This window comes from Lathyrus oleraceus, chromosome 3 (assembly GCF_024323335.1).
Source record: "Lathyrus oleraceus cultivar Zhongwan6 chromosome 3, CAAS_Psat_ZW6_1.0, whole genome shotgun sequence".
Classification (NCBI taxonomy): Eukaryota; Viridiplantae; Streptophyta; class Magnoliopsida; order Fabales; family Fabaceae; genus Lathyrus; species Lathyrus oleraceus.
In genome coordinates, this window is record NC_066581.1 from 147952989 (window position 1) to 147978096 (window position 25108).

The 25108-nt window shown below is 38.1% G+C and overlaps 1 non-coding gene across 1 annotated transcript; it reads left to right on the top strand.

Moving 5' to 3' along the window:
• The first annotated feature begins 1427 nt into the window (after positions 1 to 1427).
• LOC127134124 (small nucleolar RNA R71) lies at positions 1428 to 1533 on the top strand. The gene has a single exon (XR_007807892.1). It is a non-coding gene; the product is annotated as a small nucleolar RNA R71 (small nucleolar RNA).
• The last annotated feature ends 23575 nt before the right edge of the window (positions 1534 to 25108 follow it).

A 25108-nucleotide genomic window follows, 5' to 3' on the forward strand; every position in this document is an offset into this window, starting at 1 on the left:
GGGTATGTATTCTAATATGCATACAGGATACTTAACAGATCTATCGGCTAATTGGAGGGACATCTTAGTTGGTTTTAATTCTCCTAAGTTTAACCTTTTACACATAGCTAAGGGCATTAAACTCACACTAGCGCCTAAGTTTAGGAAAGCTTTGTCGATTACATGACTCCCTAGAATGCAAGGTATAGAAAAACTCCCAGGGTCTTTCTCCTTCTTAGCAAGTTTATTCTCGAAAATAAAGTTGCATTCCAAGGGTTTGGGATCGTCAAGCCTACGCTTGTTGGTTAAGATGTCTTTGAGAAATTTGTCGTGGGATGGAATTTGGGTGATGGCTTCGGTGAAAGGAATCTCTACATGAAGCTTCTCTATTACTTTTATAAACTTTTGGTATTGGTTATCAATTTTTGTTTGTTTAAGTCATTGCGGATATGGAATTGGTGGTTTGTACGGGGGTGATGGTTTGTAAGTTTTATCCTTGGCTTCTCCTTCTTGGTCGGTTTGTTTTTCGGGTTCCACTGGTTCCTCTCCTTGGTTGGTAGGTATATTTTCTTTAGAAGCTTTGGACTCGCTCATTGCTGGGTTATAAGGCCCTTCGTAAGCAGTCCCACTTTGTAATGTGATAATGTTAGCTTGCCCTCGAGTGTTGAGTTGAGGTTGTCCAAGGAATTGTCCTTCAGGTGTAGTTTGCGGAGCTTGGTTTTGTGCTACCTGTGAGATCTGGGTTTCAAGCATCTTATTGTGAGTAATTATCTAATCAACCTTAGTCCCTAATTGCGTTATCAGTTCGTTTACGTGAATGTTCTGGTTTAGGAATTCTTTATTTTGCTGAGTCTGGCCTGATATAAAGTTCTCCATGGTCTTCTCAAGGATAGGCTTCTGGGGTACATCTTGCATAGGTTGATTTGGTTTTTGGGCTTGAAAACCTTGTGGTCTTTGAGGTGCAAAATTTTGGATAGGGTTTTGGTTTTTATAGGAAAATTTCTGGTGATTCTTCCATCCAGGGTTGTAAGTGTTTGAAAATGGGTTACCTTGGGCGTAATTCACTTGGTCAGTGTTTAGGTCGTTCAAAAGGTTACATTCCGCCAATTCGTGTTCTTTAGATCCACAAAGTTCACACTCTGTGTGGATTACCGCTGCGATGTTAGAGTTTGTAGAAATATGTTCGACCTTAAGGGCTAAAGCGTCCATTTTCGCTTGCATCATGTCCATAGAACTTATCTCATGTATTCCACCTTGGGTCTCCTTTTTCTCTACTGATGCTTGTTCAGTTCCCCATTGGTAATGGTTTTGGGCCATATCCTCAATTAGGTCACAAGCTTCAGGGTAAGGTTTGTTCATCAGCGCGCCACCAGCGGCAACGTCGATGCTTATCTTTGTGTTATAATGGAGTCCATTGTAGAAGGTATGAACGATCAGCCATTGTTCTAGGTCATGGTGTGAACAGACTCTTAACAGCTCCTTGTATCTCTCCCAAGCTTTAAAAAGTGATTCTCCTTGGTTTTGAGTAAATCTAGTCATTTGGTTTCGAAGAACAACAGTCTTACTAGGGGAAAATATCTAGCAAGGAATACTCTCCTAAGGTCTTCCCAGGTAGTTATTGAGTTAGCTGGAAGTGAATCTAACCACGAACGTGCTCCATCTCTGAGGGAGAAAGGAAATAATCTTAAACGAATCACATCAGGTGAAGCACCATTGGATTTAAAGGTGTCGGCCAGTTGGATAAATACTTTTAAATGTTGATTTGGGTTCTCAATAGCGAGACCCGCGAATTGGTTCTGTTGCACTAATTGCAGTAAAGATGATTTTAGTTCAAAATTGTAGGCAGGAATGAGGGGGTTTACTATACTAGAACTACGTTCCTCGTCAGAGGGTTGGGAAAATTCCTTAAGAGGTCTCCGATCGCGATTCTCGACCATAGCTTTCTTAATTCGGACGAGTAAGAGGCGTGTACGAGTGTAACGTTTGGGTTCCGCTAAATGATCTACTAAATTTCTGGTACTACGGGTTCTTCACATTTACCGGCTAATAATGCCTTAGTTTAGACGGTGTAACAACAGGGTACGAAATTTGACGAAGTTGGTCCCCGGCAACGGTGCCAAAAACTCGATCGCTATATTCGCAAGTGCACGAATCGCGTCAGAGTAATATAACAGATTATCGATCCCATAGAGACCAAATCGTCAATCTATCGATTATTATTGTTACGATGTTTATCTAAGGCGGTACAAATGAGATATTGATATCGCAAAATAATAGTAAATAAAGAAAATGATAAATACAATGCAGATAAAGATAGGCTTGAATGTATTTCACGTCAGTTAAACGATGCTTCGATTGTCTAAATAGAACTACTTGTGGGGCAACATTTTCTACTCTTGAAAAGAATCCATTTAACAGGAACTGCCGCTTTCGCGTATTCAGAACCGAGTTTACCCTTAAATTAAGGCCTTTTATTGTCACTTATAAAAGGTGCGCAGAACGCTAAAGTAGTAAACCTATTTTTAAGAAATAAGACTCGTAAGCTTAGTTGAAAAGTGATTTTGATTCGGAAAGTTTTACCCAAGGAGTTTCCTGATTTTAAATCTATCAACGCGTTCGAAAACAGTTTCAAAAATTATTTTTCCTTAAAGTGATAAAAATTCCTAGTTAACTAAGCCAGGGTGCTTTCGCACTCCTTGAGTAGTTAAAATTAACCGAGTTTATTTCAGAAAACTCGAATTAAAAATCAAAACAGCCCCTAAAGCATTTCTACAGATGCAATATGTGAAACATTTCTTTAACCGCGATCCTTACATTCTAACCTTTGAAAGATTTAGCCAGACATGGTAATACAAACAAATACAACAATGTTGAACATGATGAAAAGAAGTTTAGAATGTAAGGCGTGAAGAACAAGTAAAGCGTGTAAAACAATTCAAACGAGCAATAAAGATAATGGCGAGAAAATTAAATAAAGTAAAGACAATGGCGGGAAATTAAATAAAGTAAAGCATGACAAGAAATTAAATAAAGTAAGGCATGGCAAGTAAAATAAAAAGGCGATTACATTAGAACCTGCTCCAAACGGAGGCTTTAAATCTGGTACAAGGAAATAAATAAACCTTTGACTTTGAAAATAAAGATGACGGCAAAATCAAAGTGCTCCAACTCAATTACACTAAGGTGCGATAACCCCTCGATGTGACGGATTACCGCTTTCATAGATGATATTATAGTCTTAGTGTTGTAAACTAAGTTGGATGATTTGGAAGTGAACTAGAATGACCTATTTATAGAGGAACTCAACAGCATGTGTAAGACCCCAATTTTGGCCCTAAGATCCCTCATGGCCCATATCATATCATACCATGGCCTCAAGGATCATTGCATGCCTTAGCTTCCCTCCTAGTGGGTAGGTTGCCTTGTGGGTTGATTCTTGATCACCAAGCATACTTTGCATTTGTATATCTTTGCTTTTCATATGTTTATCATTCAAAAAGTACAAAAATATTGTCAGTCTAACCTTGTTGCTTGCAGTTGAAGCAATCATCAGCAATTAGGTCAAAATCAGTCAACAGTCAGTCATTGCAGTGGATGGTGGCCATTCTTGCAGAATTTGGGCACCATGATCAATAATCAAAAGTTCATACATCTCATGACAACATTTGAAGTCAAGTTCTCAAGGAATTAGGGTTTGGAATTCATCAGAAATGCTTCAGTCAAGCAAAACCCTAGAAAAGTCAAACTTGGTCAACTGTGGATTTAATCAATGATTTGATGGATGGAATTGATTTGAAGGAGCTCATTCATGCTTGTATAAGCCTCATATATCATGTCAAACCTCATCATGGAAGAATTCAAAGTCAATCAGAAAATTTCCAGAAATAGAAAGTGGACCTGTAATTCCAACTGCCAAAAATGGAAACTTCTTGATCTTAAACTTACATCATGATACAAGCTTCAAATGAATTTTTGCCCAACATGAAAGTTGAAGATCTTGTTCTCCCATTTTCAAAAAGTCCAAGAACTCTCAAATCCCATGTGTGGTTATCAAGATATGATCAATTCAATTTCAGAAATTTGTGAACTTCAAAGGGCCATATCTCTCAAACCATAAGGCCAAATTTGGTGGGGTTTTTTCCTACAAACCACATTTTTCATCCTCTTTCCAAAAATATAAATTTCATTCATCAAAACCCTACCATTCAAAATGGCATTTTTGGACCTATTTCATTAAAAAGACAAGTTTGACCAAACTTTGACTTTTTGATTCTTTGACTTTTTCTTAATTTGGCCAATTGGGAAATGTGTTAAATCATATTTGTGACTTGCTCCAAGCCCTAAATCATGCCCATACCACCATTTTACTATAATTTTGGCAAAGGTGCATAATTGGCAAAATGTACAAAATGACTTCATTAACACAAGGCAAAGCTAGCAATTCATGTACAAACAGCAAACAGCATTAGCAAAGTTACTTGCAGCCTATTTTCAAGGCCCATTCGTGGCACCTACACCTCCATTCACCCACTTATGCAGAAATTAGCAAATTGCAAATCACCTCATTAAACAAAAACCAACTTACCACTTGATTAAGGGATGTTAAACAGACCCTTATAAGCAATATTTCTGCTCATTTTCAACCCTAGTTTTGCAGCAGCCATCACAGAAAATACACTTCCTCTCATTCTTGCAATTTGGCTCGAGTTGGATTTCTGCCCAAAAGTTCCACAAAACCTTGAGCACCCTTGGTTCCTCCATGCTCCAAACAACATTTGGAAGCTTAATCAACCTCCATTCCCCTACTGTAAAGCCATTTCTCACTCTGTTTTTTTTCATCAAGCTCAACAATGGCAGATCATAGTGTGTGGATTTCCAAGCATCAATGAGCTAAAGTCATCCAACCATTCATCATTTCCAAGCATTTGAAGCACCTGTTCGAGCTTATAACCACCAGAACAACACTGCATCTCCATTTCTTAAAAATCAAGTAAGCATTCGAATTCAATCATTTGCCTTGCTTTGCTATGTTTCTGAAAGGCCTTTCCATGCTCGTTCCATTGCAACTTGAATCGTTTGAAATGGTCAACTATATCATAAGAAATCTGGATTTACATTTGTATGCATGAACTTGTTTTGCTCGATTCTTGGTTGTGGTTGCGTTTTAATGATTATGCGTGATGGATTTGTGCTGCCTGGTGTTTACTGAAGCTATTGACATGTTTGTTTGTTGTTTCTGGGATTTTTGTTCTTGGTCGATTTTGCTTGATGATGATGAATGTATACTGCTATTTTGAAACCTTATGAACATGCCCAGAAAATCCATGTGAGTTGTGTTGTGTGCTGTTGTCCGGTTGCTGTATGAACATTACCACATGCCATGTTGTTTGTGTGCTTTTGATTTCATTTTGATCGATTGCATGAAGTTGAATGATGAAGCATGGCTGCTAAAACCCTAGGGTTTTCCTTTAAACCCAGAAATTCGAATGTTATTGGCCAAGTTTACTGTTCCATTGGCAACAGCCAATGAGAACATTTCCCGTGTCCCTTCAAAACGGGGCGTTTTGGATAAGTGAGCCCAGAATTACCAGTTTGCCACTGCGTTGACCCTGTTGACCATTACTTCATGCTATCTTGTTCATACTTCATCCAATTTATTCCTCAACTTGCCAAATTCATTTCTCATCCATTTCAACTCCAAAAATTCTGATTTTTTTTTTGCATCATGATCACAAAGATGTCTATTATTTAATCATGATTTTTAATTAATTTTTCATTGGCTGGATTTTAAATGATAATTGTTTTCCCAACATGTATGCTCAAATGATATCTCTTGCCATTTCAATTGTGAAATTGTCATGTTGCATCCAATGCCCTTGAAACTTTTTGTGGTAAAACTAGACACATTGACCTTTGTTTCCATATAGAGTTTATGCATTTCCCATTTGTGGTTTGTGAGTTACAATTTTTTGAAGTTATGTGTTACATTTGGTGCTACATGAATGATATGCATTTTCCCAATTTTTGTTCACATGCTTCCCTACATCCAAATGACCCCAAATTTTGCATGAATCATCTATCACATGTCTAGTTTGTGTATGAATTTTCCTGGAATTAATTGTTCTGTTTCCAATTTATTTGAGAATTTTCTTCCATGCTTGGTCATTTGTTGACTTTTTGTGCTACATGTTGCCAAATCTTTTGTGAAATTCTCAAATCTTATTGTATGACCTTGAAATTTCACATGTGATAACTAGACACTTTGAGCTTTGCATTGGTGTTAACCTCACTCATTTCTCTTCTATTTTCAAATTGATATGATTTTTTGAAGTTGACCCATGTTTGTTGACTTTCATCATGCTTACTTGAATTTGGTTTGACTTCATGATTTTACTTGACTGCCTTCCTCTCATCCAAATGCCATGAAATTTGACATGTCTACCATGCTAGATGTTAGGATTGAGTGTGATTTATTTCATGATTTTTGAGATTGTTTGAGTTGACTTTTGGATGAAGTCTTGCTGTTGACCTATTTGTGCTCTTTCTTGCCATGCTTTGCATTCTTTTGCATATGAAATGACAATGATGCATGATTTGAGTTTGAATCCAATTGAGATTGCTTATTAAATGTTTGAACATGAATTGGGTTGACTTTCCTTTGCTGTTTGACTTTTTTCTTTCACCTTTGACCCTAGGCTAGTCCTAGTGGTCTTTTGAGCTTACAATTGAGCTATTGTTTCAGGTTGAGCACCAATGCCTCAAAGACCATTCAAATTTGTTTGAGTTGAATTATATATTGTGCTAACTTTTGTTTTGTAGGTGTGACTCACATACTTGAGTCTTTGTGCCTTGCACAATTGGTCCCTCTGTGGTTGACTATTGGTTCATTTTCTTTTGATTTTGATTGTTGACTTGTTTACTAATGAGTTTGACTTTTTCAGGTACACTTTAGTTGCTTTAGTTGCTTGCTTTGCTTTTTAGCATTTGCTTTGAGGTATAAACCTTTCTTCTTCATGTAGTCTGGAGACCCGGTCTGTTATTTGACCGGGCAAACTGTCTGAAGTCCTCCTTAAGAGGCAATGCTTGTGTGTGTTTAAAATTGTCCCAAGCAGGAAAAGTCCTTCAAGTAAGGCAATTGGTGGAAGGTAGGGATAAGTAATCTATCCCCCACTATTCAGTGTGTCCTCTCTTTGCTCCCATTACATGGTTGAAGCATTGAGATAAATACCCAAGATCTAATCGAGTCAATAATGTGGAGAGAGTTCCTACTTTCTGAACTCCCACACTTTCTTATATGCTCTCCCTGATTAGGGATAGAAGCAATGAGGTACACCCCTCATCTCCTTTTCATCTGCTTCACCTTAGCCTCTCAATGGCAAGGTTAAGAGCGACATTTACCTATTACAGTGGACTTTCATAGTCAAACCCTCTTGTGTGAGCCTCCTTGTTTGGCTATAGAGTGTGCTGTTTGATATTGATTGATTGATTGCTTGCTTCATATGCACTTGCTTGCTTGTATGTTATGCATTTATCATCATCAATTGCCATTAATGCACAATCATCTCATTTGTCTTTGTGATTTTGTCATTTGTTGTTTACCCATTGAGGACAATTGTAAGACCATCCATTGGCCATTGCTCCTATGATATGGAAGTGAGTATAAGACCATCACCTTGGCCACTCATCTTATCTTTGCTTGATGCATTTGATTTGTATGTGAGGTTGCAGTTATAAGTCCCTGTAAGTTGGCATCTGCTTTCCTGTGATCATAGTTTGTTTTATCTGTTTGTATGAGAGGTTGCAATTATAAGTCCCTGTAAGTTGGCATTTGCATTCCTGTGATCATATTGTTGCTTTTGTTCTTGTATGTGAGGATCCATTGTAAGTCCCTGCAATGTGGCATTGGATTTCCTAGGACCATACTGTGGAGTTAACCTAAGTCCAGACAGATTGGCAGTTGACTTCCACATTTCATATCCCATTTCTTGTTTTCTTCTGTGGAGATTAGTATAAGTCCATTGAGTGGCATCTGATATCCCATTCTGTTTTAGGAGATTGGTATAAGCCCAGTGATTGGCATCCGATATCCGCCTTTTTGGATTTCATCTTTGTTTGTTTTCTATTATCCATTGCATTCCAAAGGACACACTTGAATCATCTGCTATATGATTTCAAGAAGTGAACCTTCTAAGAAGTTTTACTTCCCATCCTCATCCATTCATCATTCATTATGTCCTAAACCTCTTCACACTTTATCTTTCAAACTTGACATAAGTGTTGTGCAAACTTCTTCATGTTTTTCAAACTAAAAACCTGGACTCAAGTCCCTGACTTTTTTTTCAAACTCATTTCATAATACTTCTCTGAATCAATCTTAATCATACTTTGACTTCACTTTCATAATCACAATCAATTAACTTCATTAATTCACTTGTTTTGGCTTTGTCCATTGTTAATCTTTTCATGCATTAGCCATAGGTTTCAATTATCTTTGTGGTTGATGTAAATCTTGCCTATCCTTAGTGAGTCGACAGTAAGACTTCCGTACTGAAAACAGGGCTAACCCCTCTAGTACGTCGAAGCTATCCTCGCATGGTGGATGTTGTTCTTGGTCGAGTTTTCTCCCATTGATAATGAAAAGCCTCAGTGCTTGTGTTTAAAATCAAATCCACCAACTTTTGGAAATCTTTTAGCCGAACTACGGCGTTTTGATCCTTACCTTTGATGGAAGGTACGTAGGCAGCGGGTTCATCCGTTCAAACCCAATAACCCAATAAAACTTGTATATTCTTTTCTCATCATCCCAATCACGTTTGCACAATATTTATGTCATAACAAATATCAATTTAGCATAACAAGTGTGAAAAGGGCTCCCTAGGAGTACCTAGGACGTAGTGGGTGCCTAACATCTTCTCATTGCGTAATTTACCCCTTACCCAGACTCTCTGATCTTTTTATTAGTTTTCGACGTGTAAAACTTCTTAGGCTTTTGTTCGCTTTTTAGCCAGTCCTTTGGATAAATAAAAGTGTGGTGGCGACTCGAAATTTCATTGTATCTCTTGCTTATGGTTTAATCAATAGATCATATAGCGACGAATACACCGCTACAGAAAAGTGGCGACTCTGCTGGGGAATAGTCACAGAAAAGTGGCGACTCTGCTGGGGAAATCTCACCAGAATCCTTGGTGGTATTGCCTACTTTTCACCTTTGTTGTGCTATATTGTTATTTGTTATGTGACATATTTTTGTACAATTTGGGATCACTGTATTGATTGTAATGTGTGAATTGCTTGATATACAATTGCTGTTTGCTTTGGTGATCTGTGAGATGAGTTCTGTACCCGAACTCGAGTGCACTCTAGGATAGGAGAATGGCATAGTCTTGTTGACTGGTGTGGAGTATTCCTTAGCCAGTTGACTTGCGAGTCCATTCACTTGGTGGAGGTCATGTTGGATTAATAATGTCACACAAGTTATTTGTGGTTAGGCATTATTCTTTCAATCATGTTCCGCAGAAGCCAAGGACCGTAGTTTACCAAACCCATCTTGGCCTATTTTTAGGACCGTAGTGCGGAGGTCGTTCAGATGTCAGTTCTGATACGATTGTCACGCGATACTACACTCATAAGAGTTTCTCTTGAGAATATTCTTGGAATACGAGTATTCGTTCCTCCGATAATATTCGAAAGATGGAACGATGATTATGGGAACCTCTGATAGAACATGTCTGGCAGGTTTAAACCCTAGTACACTCCCTTTGGGTGGTTTTTAACCGAGACTCCATGCTCGTGACTCTCAACAAACCCGTGATTCGTGGTTGAGTCGTTTCAAACATTGTTAATATCAATGGATCCCGGATCAGGTGTAAAACCTAAAATCCACCAAAGCGGCTGGTTGATATTAAGAATGTCTGAACCGGTTCATGTACCGTTAATATCAATGGAACTTGGGTGTCGATAAGGTGAAAACCTAAATCCACCAAAATGGATGATTGATATTAGGGATACAATGAGCTTTCCCACGACCTTTGTTTGGTGTGCTTTGCTTGATCCTTGAGTGTGTTTGTTGCATTCATGCATTCACGCATTCATCCGCATTCATATCATCAGATAAAAAGGAAATTTTCAAGGAACTCAAAGGAGTTTATTTGCAAAAAATTTCAAAACATGAAAAAACCGGGAAATTTTTTTCACCTGATATATCTGATGAAATATTCTCATGTATGATCAAAATGCTTAAATATTTCAAAGTTTGCAAATAAAACCCTCGGGTTCCTCTGAAATAAAAAACAAGCATGTGCACAAACACTTCATGCATCATTTGCATAAGCAGGTGTTTTGTTCCGGTCTCCCGTCCTGTGGTCTGACCCTGCGATCTTCGTTTATTTTGAAGACGCACTTTGCCGGTATTATACCAGAGCTATCTCTGCCAGATTGATGGATCATCCTGAACAAGAGAGTTGTGGACTCGAGGAGGATTTTGCCAGCCTAAGCGCTTTTAATGGATTTATTCCTGTTGATGGATTTATTCCTGTTGATGGATTTATTCCTGGTTTATATATCCCGGGCTGGCATTGGCTACTGTTCTGGGGCATGCAATGAGCAAGGTCTGTTCACGAGTGGAGGATTTATCCATGCTGATCAACCTGAAGAAGAGGAAGCTGCTGCTATCATTGAAGAAGAAGATGCAGAAGATCCGAACAATTTCATCATACCTGGTGGTGTCTGCCACAATTGGGTCGCTGTGGATGTTCCTACAGTTATCCGTAGATCAGAGTAAATTGTTCACTTTGTTTGAAACCCTTCTCCCATGCCAAAAGGAGAAGTGATGACATTGCTGGCAGCATTTAATGCAATGATGTTTTCATTCAATCAATGCATTGTTAAACATTTGTTTTTCCATTTGTTTTCACTTTTTGCTTTTGCATGAAATCAGTGATCACAAAAAACCCTGAAAAAACAAAAACAGCTTTTTCATCTGCATAAATGATTTGCTTGTTTAAAATTCAAAAGCTTTTCATTATCCAGAATCATTATGCAGGGATTTCTAAACCCATTGAACATAATGATCCAACGCCATCTCCCAATCTTGAATTCTTTGTATTTGAGGCAGAGGAAGATGATGTTGAAGGGGATTCCTGACGAGATTACCCACCTTCTTGAGCACCAAAGGAGCTCATTCAGCTGTATCACGAGAATCAGCAAAACAGTCAAACTGGGGATTAAAAAAAAAAAAAAAAAAAAAAAAAAAAAAAAAATCAAAAATCAGGAAAATTTTTTTCAAAATTTTTCCAAAAGAAAAAAGAAAATTATACCCTCAAGTCCCTAGTTGACTGATGCTGAATGGATTCAGGGTCGCTATGACCAACTGAATTTGATTGAAGAAAAGCGTTTGACTGCCATGTGCCATGGTCAGTTATATCAGCAGAGAATGAAGAAAGCATTCGATAAGAAGGTCAAGCCTCGTGTGTTCCGAGAAGGTGACCTCGTGCTCAAGAAAGTTTTGTCTTTCGCGCCCGATTCCAGGGGCAAGTGGACTCCAAACTACGAGGGTCCATATGTTGTTAAGAGAGCCTTTTCAGGCGGAGCTTTGATGCTTACAACAATGGATGGGGAGGATTTTACTCGTCCTGTGAATTCAGATGCAGTCAAGAGATACTTTGCCTAGAAAAAAAGTATATGCAAATGAAAAAAAACAAAAAAAAAAAAAGCAAATGAAAAACAGAATAGCTCGCTAAGTTGAAAACCCGAAAGGGCGGCTTAGGCAAAAATGAGCGTCTCGGTGGAGAACCCGCAAGGGTGATCCAGGCAAAAATTAGAGACTTGAAAAAAGAGATATATTTGCATCCTGCTAGATTGAGTACCTCACCCTGGGGCAATCTAGGCAAAATTAGGGATTTGGCAAGTAACTGCATCCTGACAAGACTTTCTGGTTCATCAGTCGTCATTTTGTCAGAAGATTCTCGATTCGTCGTCAACCGAAGCTTCGGATACATCGAGATTCAAATTGGTAGAGAAAGGATCATTATGTTCAATGTAGCCCTCTTCCAATATATATCACTGATTTCAAATTTGTACAGATCTATGGAGTCTTGCCATTTGCAGACTACCATTCTATCAAATCAATTTGAGCTTTTATCCAATTATTTGCACTCTTATTTGTTTCAATTCAACAAATGTTCTGCATGTCTTAAATTGATAAAATGTCATTGTTTTAAACAAATCAAATTTTTCAAAATCTTTGTTGTAAACAAAGTGAACATTCACAAGATTGAAAGGATACTCAAGAATATCTCAGTGCTCTCCCGAGGGTGGCATGATTTCCAACAGGTAAGACATTGGTTCATATTCCTGGTTTGGTGGTATCTTCTTTCTTCAGATCTTTGTTGGGGTTGTTCCTCAAACAGAGTTGTTGTTGGGGTTGTTCCCCAGTATAGTCGCAAGTAGATTGTTGTTGAGAACTTCGTTTTCTCCAGCAACAGTTTTTCCCAGCATGGGTGTTTTCCTTATAGAAGTTTCGGTGGTTGATGGTTTGTCCTCTTGGTGCCCCGTCACTTTCTCCAGTGGGTCGTATGCCCCAGACTTTATTTGTCTCCTCAGCGCAGTCATGAGTAGAGATTGATTGATATCCCCATCGGAGTCGCGAGTATAACCGTTGTTGATATTCCCCTCTGAGTTGCGAGTAGAGCTGTTATTAACATCCCCACCAGGGTCGCGAGTAGAGATGTTTGTTGATATTCCCTATCAGAGTTGCAAGTGGAGTTGTTACCGCTTTTCCCCGTGCAGTGTTGCCAGTGGAGTTGTCTGTTTCCTCAGCATGATCGCTTTCTTTTTGAAGACTCGGTAAGTCAGTGGTTTGATACCCGATACTTTACCCTTTTCCCCGGCGGAGTCGTCTGCGGAATTATTGCTATCTCTCCATCAGAGTTTATTCTCTTCAGCAGAGTAGGATTTATTTTCCTACTCGTTGTTTGATTTGGGTTGACATCCCAGTTTTGCAACCATCTTTTCCTCAGCGTAGTCTGCAGAACGTTTGTTGTGGCAGTTTTGCCCGTTGATTACTCCTTCAATCCCCAATATGGTCGGATGATGGCTCTAGCCTCCAGTGAACGGATTGATTTCCTGACTGTTTGTGATCCCCAGTAGAGTGGCTTGTATTGCAGAATCTACTTGTTGTGATCAGTTTGTTGTGTATATTCTCCCCAAGTGGAGTGGTCCGTTGCAGAATATACTTGTTTGATCTGTCCTCCCTCAGTGGTTTGTTCCCAAGAGAGTAGCCGATAGTTTTCCCCAGTAGAGTTGCTTATGCAGTCAGATTCTATCTGGATGATATCATTCTCCCTCAGTGGGTTGTTCCCCAGCGGAGTTGTGTAGATTTGCTTCTACAGCAGTTTGTGCTTGTGCAACGCACTTTTTGTTTCTCAGTTGACACTGGGATCCCCTGCAGATACTTTGGGATTTCTCTTGTTCCCCTACAGATTTGTCTTGGTGGCTGTCTTGCCCGTTGTGACTTTCTGTACCTTGATTGGGTTGTTTCCCGATATCTCTGATTCTCTGCTTCTTCAGCAGTACCTGCAGATCTTTGCTTTACAGCATGAAGATCTCCGCAGATTGGCTCTCCAGTTGGTTTTTCCCCTGGAAGTATAATACCGGGCGTTCGATTCCTGAACCTGTTTGTGTTAGAATTGTCTGTTTTGTCAGCATTCATCAAACATGAACCACGCATATTCATGCATATTCATAAACATTCAGATATTCATGTTGCATTTCTTGCCATGTATCTTTTGTTTGTCGTGTCTCCTGCTATGGTGATATAGATCTCTTTACAGATCTCCCCAAGCAGATGTCGGGTGTTATAAATCTCTCCATATAGAGTCAGCCCCATAAGCAGAAAATGTTGTCTTTTCTTCTGCAGTTCCCCACTGAGATATATCCTCGTGGATGACGGTTTCTTCCGTTTCCTCCCAACACATATATTGGGATGGATGTTCCTATTTGAGTTACATCCTCATTAGGACATGTCTTGATTCAGTCTGTCTTTTCGGATCATTCCCGAATTGGCTATTTGTCAGATGTCTTGTACTTCCCAGTGGGTTGTTCCCCAGCGGAGAGTTTTGGGCCTCTACCCTCATAACCGGTAGTTGTAAGTCCTACTTTTCCTGGCTTTCTTGACAGAATTTGTGGTTATACACCTTTTATTCTCCAGCCAGAGTTTTTGGTTTTCTACCTACCACCTGGTAGTCGTAAATCCTATTTTCCTGCTCTTCAGCAGTTTGTGGTTTGTTATAAACCCTATTTTGGTTTCCCGTGCGGATTTGTGATTTGTTCTATCCCCACGCGGAGTTGTTGGTCTTCTACCCCGTATTCGGTGGATGTAAACCCTAATTTCGTGGTTATCTTCATTCAATATTTGATGTCGATTTTCCTTTGCTTGTATAAGTTGCTCAGATCAGCACTTATACCCCCAGCAAGTCTTTTGTGGATAATTGCCGTATGCTAGCAATTTTATCCCCAGTGGGTCTTTTCACCGTATGCTAGTGATTTGTTCCCCAGATTATTGATTCTTTATCAATGCATCTCCAGCTAGTCTTCTTTGGATAATTGTCGGATGCTTGCAAATTATCCTCAGCAGTTCGCCTTTCATTTACCCTTTTGTTGGTAATGTCTGTTGCTCCTTTTGATTGGTCATCATTATATACCTATTCTGGTATCCCGATGCCTTTCTTTTCGGATTTTATCCTATAAACAACCCAGTAACCGGTTCAGGATAATATTCCATGCGAGTATATTATTCACGGTCTGCCGGTAATGAATAATATGTCTCATGCACTCTTCAGTCGAAGCCTTTTGCGTTTCCCCGGTCGAGTAAGGTTCGTTATTTCCCTTTGTGGAGTCGAATATTCTTGTTGTTGGATAATTGCCGGATGCTTGCAATTTATCCCTTTGAGTTGTCTTTCGTTTACCCGTATGCTTGGTATCGATTGTCTCTCTTTTTGGTTAGTCACCTATTATATACCCAGTAACCGGTATCTCTGGTGTTTCTTACCATGCGAGTTTATTATCTACGTTCTGACGGTAATAGATAATATATCTCATGCGAGTATCTTATCCACGGTCTGCCGGTAATGGATATTATATCTCATGCACTCTTTGGGTTTGTGTCCCCATTTGAGTAAGATTCGTTTTCCCGTTGTGGATTCGAATGCCCATCCTGTAAGTCGATTTGCTTTTTCAAGCCCTCCTTTCGGATGATGAGTGTTTTGGAAGTGAAATCCAATTCACGTTTTCGGTAGATCACCTATTATATACCCAGTAACCGGTATCCCTGGTGTTTCTTACCATGCGAGTGTATTATTCACGGTCTGCCGGTAATGAATAATATGTCTCATGCGCTCTTTGGTTGGAGTCCTTTGTTGATCTTCCCCAGTCGAGTAAGATTCGTATTCTTTGTAGAATCGAATATCCATCCTATAAACAAGTCTGCTGTTCTAGCCTTCTTCAGGGTGATGAGTGTTTTGGAAGTGAAAACCAATTCACGTCTTCGGATTTTATCCTATAAACAACCCAGTAACCGGTTCAGGATAATTTTCCTTTCGAGTATATTATTCACGGTCTGCCGGTAATGAATAATATGTCTCATCTGAGTATTCTATCCACGTTCTGACGGTAATGGATATTATATCTCGTGCACTCTTGAGTCAATTTTTTTGATTGTTTTCCCCTCAGAGTAAGATTCATTTTCCTTGTGGAATTGAATGACCATCCTATAAACAAGTTTGCTTTTCTAGCTTTCTTCAGGATGATGAGTGTTTTGGAAGTGAAATCCAATTCACGCTTTGGTCGATCACCTATTATATACCCAGTAACCGGTATCCTTGGTGTTCCCTCCTTTCTGCTCCCTATTATGACCTCGGTCCCCCTGTGGAGTCAGATTTTCCTGAGTTTGTTACCCGTATGCCTGGTAACATCTCGTTTTCTTTGCTACTTTCCCTCAGTGGAACTTTTTGTTGCTTCCCCCCAGGAGTCAGCTTATGTCTCTCCAATGGATTTATTTTCTTTTGGAATTCTTTTCCCCAGTGTGAGTTCTTCACTCCCCAGTGAGTTCTCCTGTCTGTTTTTTCTGTTATTTCCTAATCAGAGTCGTGTCTTGTTCACGTTATGTCAGTTTTATCTTCCCCAGTTTGGAGTCGTGTATTATTCACACATTTCTTTTTCTTTTGTTTATCCCCATAGAGTCTTGTTAGAGTCTCTGTTCCTGGTGAGTGTACTACTCCGATGGATCGTCTTTTCTTCTGTGTGAATCATATTCCCCATAGAATTTGTGTCTTTTGCATACATACATTTGCATCATGAGGTCTCTTAGGGACCAAAATTTGTCTCATTACTGTTATTTAAGTCCATTCTACCGCGTCGAGATGAAGATTTCTAAACTTCACTTCTCCGGCTAGAATGACCTTAAATAGGGGCATCTGTAAGACCCCAATTTTGGCCCTAAGATCCCTCATGGCCCATATCATATCATACCATGGCCTCAAGGATCATTGCATGCCTTAGCTTCCCTCCTAGTGGGTAGATTGCCTTGTGGGTTGATTCTTGATCACCAAGCATACTTTGCATTTGTATATCTTTGCTTTTCATATGTTTATCATTCAAAAAGTACAAAAATATTGTCAGTCTAACCTTGTTGCTTGCAGTTGAAGCAATCATCAGCAATTAGGTCAAAATCAGTCAACAGTCAGTCATTGCAGTGGATGGTGGCCATTCTTGCAGAATTTGGGCACCATGATCAATAATCAAAAGTTCATACATCTCATGACATCATTTGAAGTCAAGTTCTCAAGGAATTAGGGTTTGGAATTCATCAGAAATGCTTCAGTCAAGCAAAACCCTAGAAAAGTCAAACTTGGTCAACTGTGGATTTAATCAATGATTTGATGGATGGAATTGATTTGAAGGAGCTCATTCATGCTTGTATAAGCCTCATATATCATGTAAAACCTCATCATGGAAGAATTCAAAGTCAATCAGAAAATTTCCAGAAATAGAAAGTGGACCTGTAATTCCAACTGCCAAAAATGGAAACTTCTTGATCTTAAACTTACATCATGATACAAGCTTCAAATGAATTTTTGCCCAACATGAAAGTTGAAGATCTTGTTCTCCCATTTTCAAAAAGTCCAAGAACTCTCAAATCCCATGTGTGGTTATCAAGATATGATCAATTCAATTTCAGAAATTTGTGAACTTCAAAGGGCCATATCTCTCAAACCATAAGGCCAAATTTGGTGGGGTTTTTTCCTACAAACCACATTTTTCATCCTCTTTCCAAAAATATAAATTTCATTCATCAAAACCCTACCATTCAAAATGGCATTTTTGGACCTATTTCATTAAAAAGACAAGTTTGACCAAACTTTGACTTTTTGATTCTTTGACTTTTTCTTAATTTGGCCAATTGGGAAATGTGTTAAATCATATTTGTGACTTGCTCCAAGCCCTAAATCATGCCCATACCACCATTTTACTATAATTTTGGCAAAGGTGCATAATTGGCAAAATGTACAAAATGACTTCATTAACACAAGGCAAAGCTAGCAATTCATGTACAAACAGCAAACAGCATTAGCAAAGTTACTTGCAGCCTATTTTCAAGGCCCATTCGTGGCACCTACACCTCCATTCACCCACTTATGCAGAAATTAGCAAATTGCAAATCACCTCATTAAACAAAAACCAACTTACCACTTGATTAAGGGATGTTAAACAGACCCTTATAAGCAATATTTCTGCTCATTTTCAACCCTAGTTTTGCAGCAGCCATCACAGAAAATACACTTCCTCTCATTCTTGCAATTTGGCTCGAGTTGGATTTCTGCCCAAAAGTTCCACAAAACCTTGAGCACCCTTGGTTCCTCCATGCTCCAAACAACATTTGGAAGCTTAATCAACCTCCATTCCCCTACTGTAAAGCCATTTCTCACTCTGTTTTTTTTCATCAAGCTCAACAATGGCAGATCATAGTGTGTGGATTTCCAAGCATCAATGAGCTAAAGTCATCCAACCATTCATCATTTCCAAGCATTTGAAGCACCTGTTCGAGCTTATAACCACCAGAACAACACTGCATCTCCATTTCTTAAAAATCAAGTAAGCATTCGAATTCAATCATTTGCCTTGCTTTGCTATGTTTCTGAAAGGCCTTTCCATGCTCGTTCCATTGCAACTTGAATCGTTTGAAATGGTCAACTATATCATAAGAAATCTGGATTTACATTTGTATGCATGAACTTGTTTTGCTCGATTCTTGGTTGTGGTTGCGTTTTAATGATTATGCGTGATGGATTTGTGCTGCCTGGTGTTTACTGAAGCTATTGACATGTTTGTTTGTTGTTTCTGGGATTTTTGTTCTTGGTCGATTTTGCTTGATGATGATGAATGTATACTGCTATTTTGAAACCTTATGAACATGCCCAGAAAATCCATGTGAGTTGTGTTGTGTGCTGTTGTCCGGTTGCTGTATGAACATTACCACATGCCATGTTGTTTGTGTGCTTTTGATTTCATTTTGATCGATTGCATGAAGTTGAATGATGAAGCATGGCTGCTAAAACCCTAGGGTTTTCCTTTAAACCCAGAAATTCGAATGTTATTGGCCAAGTTTACTGTTCCATTGGCAACAGCCAATGAGAACATTTCCCGTGTCCCTTCAAAACGGGGCGTTTTGGATAAGTGAGCCCAGAATTACCAGTTTGCCACTGCGTTGACCCTGTTGACCATTACTTCATGCTATCTTGTTCATACTTCATCCAATTTATTCCTCAACTTGCCAAATTCATTTCTCATCCATTTCAACTCCAAAAATTCTGATTTTTTTTTTTGCATCATGATCACAAAGATGTCTATTATTTAATCATGATTTTTAATTAATTTTTCATTGGCTGGATTTTAAATGATAATTGTTTTCCCAACATGTATGCTCAAATGATATCTCTTGCCATTTCAATTGTGAAATTGTCATGTTGCATCCAATGCCCTTGAAACTTTTTGTGGTAAAACTAGACACATTGACCTTTGTTTCCATATAGAGTTTATGCATTTCCCATTTGTGGTTTGTGAGTTACAATTTTTTGAAGTTATGTGTTACATTTGGTGCTACATGAATGATATGCATTTTCCCAATTTTTGTTCACATGCTTCCCTACATCCAAATGACCCCAAATTTTGCATGAATCCTCTATCACATGTCTAGTTTGTGTATGAATTTTCCTGGAATTAATTGTTCTGTTTCCAATTTATTTGAGAATTTTCTTCCATGCTTGGTCATTTGTTGACTTTTTGTGCTACATGTTGCCAAATCTTTTGTGAAATTCTCAAATCTTATTGTATGACCTTGAAATTTCACATGTGATAACTAGACACTTTGAGCTTTGCATTGGTGTTAACCTCACTCATTTCTCTTCTGTTTTCAAATTGATATGATTTTTTGAAGTTGACCCATGTTTGTTGACTTTCATCATGCTTACTTGAATTTGGTTTGACTTCATGATTTTACTTGACTGACTTCCTCTCATCCAAATGCCATGAAATTTGACATGTCTACCATGCTAGATGTTAGGATTGAGTGTGATTTATTTCATGATTTTTGAGATTGTTTGAGTTGACTTTTGGATGAAGTCTTGCTGTTGACCTATTTGTGCTCTTTCTTGCCATGCTTTGCATTCTTTTGCATATGAAATGACAATGATGCATGATTTGAGTTTGAATCCAATTGAGATTGCTTATTAAATGTTTGAACATGAATTGGGTTGACTTTCCTTTGCTGTTTGACTTTTTTCTTTCACCTTTGACCCTAGGCTAGTCCTAGTGGTCTTTTGAGCTTACAATTGAGCTATTGTTTCAGGTTGAGCACCAATGCCTCAAAGACCATTCAAATTTGTTTGAGTTGAATTATATATTGTGCTAACTTTTGTTTTGTAGGTGTGACTCACATACTTGAGTCTTTGTGCCTTGCACAATTGGTCCCTCTGTGGTTGACTATTGGTTCATTTTCTTTTGATTTTGATTGTTGACTTGTTTACTAATGAGTTTGACTTTTTCAGGTACACTTTAGTTGCTTGCTTTGCTTTTTAGCATTTGCTTTGAGGTATAAACCTTTCTTCTTCATGTAGTCTGGAGACCCGGTCTGTTATTTGACCGGGCAAACTGTCTGAAGTCCTCCTTAAGAGGCAATGCTTGTGTGTGTTTAAAATTGTCCCAAGCAGGAAAAGTCCTTCAAGTAAGGCAATTGGTGGAAGGTAGGGATAAGTAATCTATCCCCCACTATTCAGTGTGTCCTCTCTTTGCTCCCATTACATGGTTGAAGCATTGAGATAAATACCCAAGATCTAATCGAGTCAATAATGTGGAGAGAGTTCCTACTTTCTGAACTCCCACACTTTCTTATATGCTCTCCCTGATTAGGGATAGAAGCAATGAGGTACACCCCTCATCTCCTTTTCATCTGCTTCACCTTAGCCTCTCAATGGCAAGGTTAAGAGCGACATTTACCTATTACAGTGGACTTTCATAGTCAAACCCTCTTGTGTGAGCCTCCTTGTTTGGCTATAGAGTGTGCTGTTTGATATTGATTGATTGATTGCTTGCTTCATATGCACTTGCTTGCTTGTATGTTATGCATTTATCATCATCAATTGCCATTAATGCACAATCATCTCATTTGTCTTTGTGATTTTGTCATTTGTTGTTTACCCATTGAGGACAATTGTAAGACCATCCATTGGCCATTGCTCCTATGATATGGAAGTGAGTATAAGACCATCACCTTGGCCACTCATCTTATCTTTGCTTGATGCATTTGATTTGTATGTGAGGTTGCAGTTATAAGTCCCTGTAAGTTGGCATCTGCTTTCCTGTGATCATAGTTTGTTTTATCTGTTTGTATGAGAGGTTGCAATTATAAGTCCCTGTAAGTTGGCATTTGCATTCCTGTGATCATATTGTTGCTTTTGTTCTTGTATGTGAGGATCCATTGTAAGTCCCTGCAATGTGGCATTGGATTTCCTAGGACCATACTGTGGAGTTAACCTAAGTCCAGACAGATTGGCAGTTGACTTCCACATTTCATATCCCATTTCTTGTTTTCTTCTGTGGAGATTAGTATAAGTCCATTGAGTGGCATCTGATATCCCATTCTGTTTTAGGAGATTGGTATAAGCCCAGTGATTGGCATCCGATATCCGCCTTTTTGGATTTCATCTTTGTTTGTTTTCTATTATCCATTGCATTCCAAAGGACACACTTGAATCATCTGCTATATGATTTCAAGAAGTGAACCTTCTAAGAAGTTTTACTTCCCATCCTCATCCATTCATCATTCATTATGTCCTAAACCTCTTCACACTTTATCTTTCAAACTTGACATAAGTGTTGTGCAAACTTCTTCATGTTTTTCAAACTAAAAACCTGGACTCAAGTCCCTGACTTTTTTTTCAAACTCATTTCATAATACTTCTCTGAATCAATCTTAATCATACTTTGACTTCACTTTCATAATCACAATCAATTAACTTCATTAATTCACTTGTTTTGGCTTTGTCCATTGTTAATCTTTTCATGCATTAGCCATAGGTTTCAATTATCTTTGTGGTTGATGTAAATCTTGCCTATCCTTAGTGAGTCGACAGTAAGACTTCCGTACTGAAAACAGGGCTAACCCCTCTAGTACGTCGAAGCTATCCTCGCATGGTGGATGTTGTTCTTGGTCGAGTTTTCTCCCATTGATAATGAAAAGCCTCAGTGCTTGTGTTTAAAATCAAATCCACCAACTTTTGGAAATCTTTTAGCCGAACTACGGCGTTTTGATCCTTACCTTTGATGGAAGGTACGTAGGCAGCGGGTTCATCCGTTCAAACCCAATAACCCAATAAAACTTGTATATTCTTTTCTCATCATCCCAATCACGTTTGCACAATATTTATGTCATAACAAATATCAATTTAGCATAACAAGTGTGAAAAGGGCTCCCTAGGAGTACCTAGGACGTAGTGGGTGCCTAACACCTTCCCATTGCGTAATTTACCCCTTACCCAGACTCTCTGATCTTTTTATTAGTTTTCTACGTGTAAAACTTCTTAGGCTTTTGTTCGCTTTTTAGCCAGTCCTTTGGATAAATAAAAGTGCGGTGGCGACTCGAAATTTCATTGTATCTCTTGCTTATGGTTTAATCAATAGATCATATAGCGACGAATACACCGCTACAGCATGCAAAGACCAGGATGCCCGTCAACTTCTCTTTAGTGGGAATGTGGAATTCAAAGGTGACGCCCGCCACCCCTTCATGGCGCCCGCCATGTGAGTAAATGGGAAAGCTCATGGGATCGTGGTAGTTTCCTCCTGGTTGAGGGCTGATGTGTCATGGCTTCTCCTATAGCGGTCGTCATGCAGAACGCCATGAGTACAATATTTGCCAAAAACCCTAATTTTTTGGTCTTTTTGCTTCGTTTCTTCTAAAAGGTCCTGAAAGAGCTAAATACTTGAAAATAACAAAAAAGAAAGCATAACACAAGCAAAATGATAATAAAGACCTAATAAACATGTGCAATCTGAGTCAAATACGCGGCGTTTTTCAGTGTGATCAAATTTGTTGATTAAGTCATGAATCATCTTTTGAGATGATCTGATTAGCATGATGTCATTTACATAAACATGTGCATAGATTGTAATATTGTGGTAGTTGAAAACAAATAGGGAGTGATCACACCGGCTTGAGAAAAATCTAAATTGAATTAATGTTTGATGTAATTTCTCATACCACGCGCGTGGAGACTGCTTCAGGCCATAAATTTCTTTGTTGAGTTTGAAAACTATAGCGGTAAATTCATGACCATCAAGCTATGGATAAGCTAGACGTTAATTAAACCAGAGTTGCCATCGTGCTTTTATTGTTTCCAAGGGAAAAGGGAAAAGTACAAACAAAACGCAAAAAAAAAAAGTTTTCAAATCAAAACTAATAAAATGTCTAAGATTACATGTAAGGGGGTTGGTTACACAGAGGGAAGGTGTTAGCACTCAAAGTATCTTAGGTACTCCTAGGGAGCCCATTCTTGTGTGCATATGTGTTTTTGTAGAAAATGATTTTTGCAATAAATAGAGTGTGAGGATGAGAAAAGAATTCATTAATTATATTTTTGTGTTTGAAAAGACCTTCGAACTTGTGCCTACGTACCAACATAAAAATGAGGGATCAAAATCTCGTAGTTCGTGGTAACAATTTCAAAGTGGATGCATTACTTTTAACAAAAATTTAAGTTTAGCAAAGGCACAAAGGCCTAAAAAGGTTTGAATGAGTGTTAGTTCTTTTTGTCTTTTGAAATTTTAAGTCAATATGATTAGATTTATTTACAAGTTTGATTAAGAAATAAATTTGAAAATGCAATGGCATAAGGCCAAAGTTTCTAATTTGCAATAGGTATAAGTTTAGAAAAAAACATAAGCAAAGAAGATTTTTAAAAGGAGGGAGAGATTTTGAAATTAAAGAAGTGGGAAGGAGATGAAGAGACTAATCCTAAACACAAACTTAAAAGTTAAGAGTTGAAAAGATTTGACCAATGGGCTGCAATCCAATAGACAAGAATGTCATATAGAAACCCAAATTTCCCTTTGGACTTTAGAATCAAGCAATATCAATACACCAATAGAAAAATGAAGAGCAAGGCATCAAATAAAGATATCCACATCCAAGCTTAGCAACCCCATGATCTTCTTCATAATTTCCCATGTATCAGATGACTTCAAAGGTAAGCATTAGACACAAGATCAAAATAACAGCTTCAATATGATCGTGTTGTAGATGAACTTAAATGGATCTTCAATATTGTATCAGATGAATGTTCACTTCACAAGCACTTGGTTTCATGAAAGTTGGCATTGGCCAAGTCCTTTTGCATATGGAGTGTTGCCTAATTCTAAGTCCAATGTCTCAGACCAAATCCAACAGTCCACACAAGTGTCTATTAAAGTTTTTGTTGTTATTATGTACATTAAGGTCAAAAGACCACAAACAAAATACACAAACAAGTATATACAATCACAGTGTATTCACAAGAAATGGCTCAAGTGAGCAAAGTAAAAATGACATTAAAGTAAACAAATTGAATGGTATGAATAAAGGCTTGAAATTAGAGTACATAAAAGTAAATGGCTTGAAATTAAATGTTAGTTGTTAGTTAATTAGAAGTTAGTATATTTTTTGCTTTTGTATTATTTAAGTCATTCTTTGGAGAACACTCAACCAATTTGTCACAAGCATGGATCCTTGAACCAAGACATCTTCCAAAGGAAGGAAAAAAGAACAAGTTTCCACACAATACCATGAAAGAGGGAAGACTTACAATCTCACTTACTAGAATGTTATGCCTTTTTGTGTCAATAATTTAGCGATATGTTAAGCAATCGTAATTGGACTTATGTAGAAGTCACAACTATTTGAGGTCAGGCAATAGAATTTTGGTGTTAATGCATGTTAGAGACATAGTATAATGGACTATGCTCATAAAACATACCACACACAAAAAGAATATGCAAAATGGTGGACTTAATCTCATCCATACTCATGTTGATTTTGCAATCGACTAGCCTTAGGATATAGAGATATCATAGGTCCATGACATGAATGAAATAAGAAGGGGAATGAGATGAAGAGGGAGGGGGATGGAATCAATACAAATTGGTCAAAGGAGGACTTTTACCAAATTAAGATCATCCATTAATTTTGGGAGATGAAATGTACATTTCATCAATCCCCTAAATCCAATGATCTTAACTTTACAAAGTCAAATCAACCTTGACCAAGGCCCAACAACACAAGTCAAACTCAGCAAGTCAATAATAGAAGTTCAACATAATTTATTTGACATTTAATCAATTAAAAACAATTAAAATATGCATTAAATTAAATTATGGTTGGTCAATTTCCTAAAACCTCATCAAAACACCAAAGAAATAGCCATGAGATTTATGATAGGTCAAACAAGGTCAAAGGACCTTGGAGAAAAAATGTCATCATTTTTGGAAACTTAAAACTATTTTTGAACAATTAAAAATATTCATAAAATCAATTAAATCATGAAAA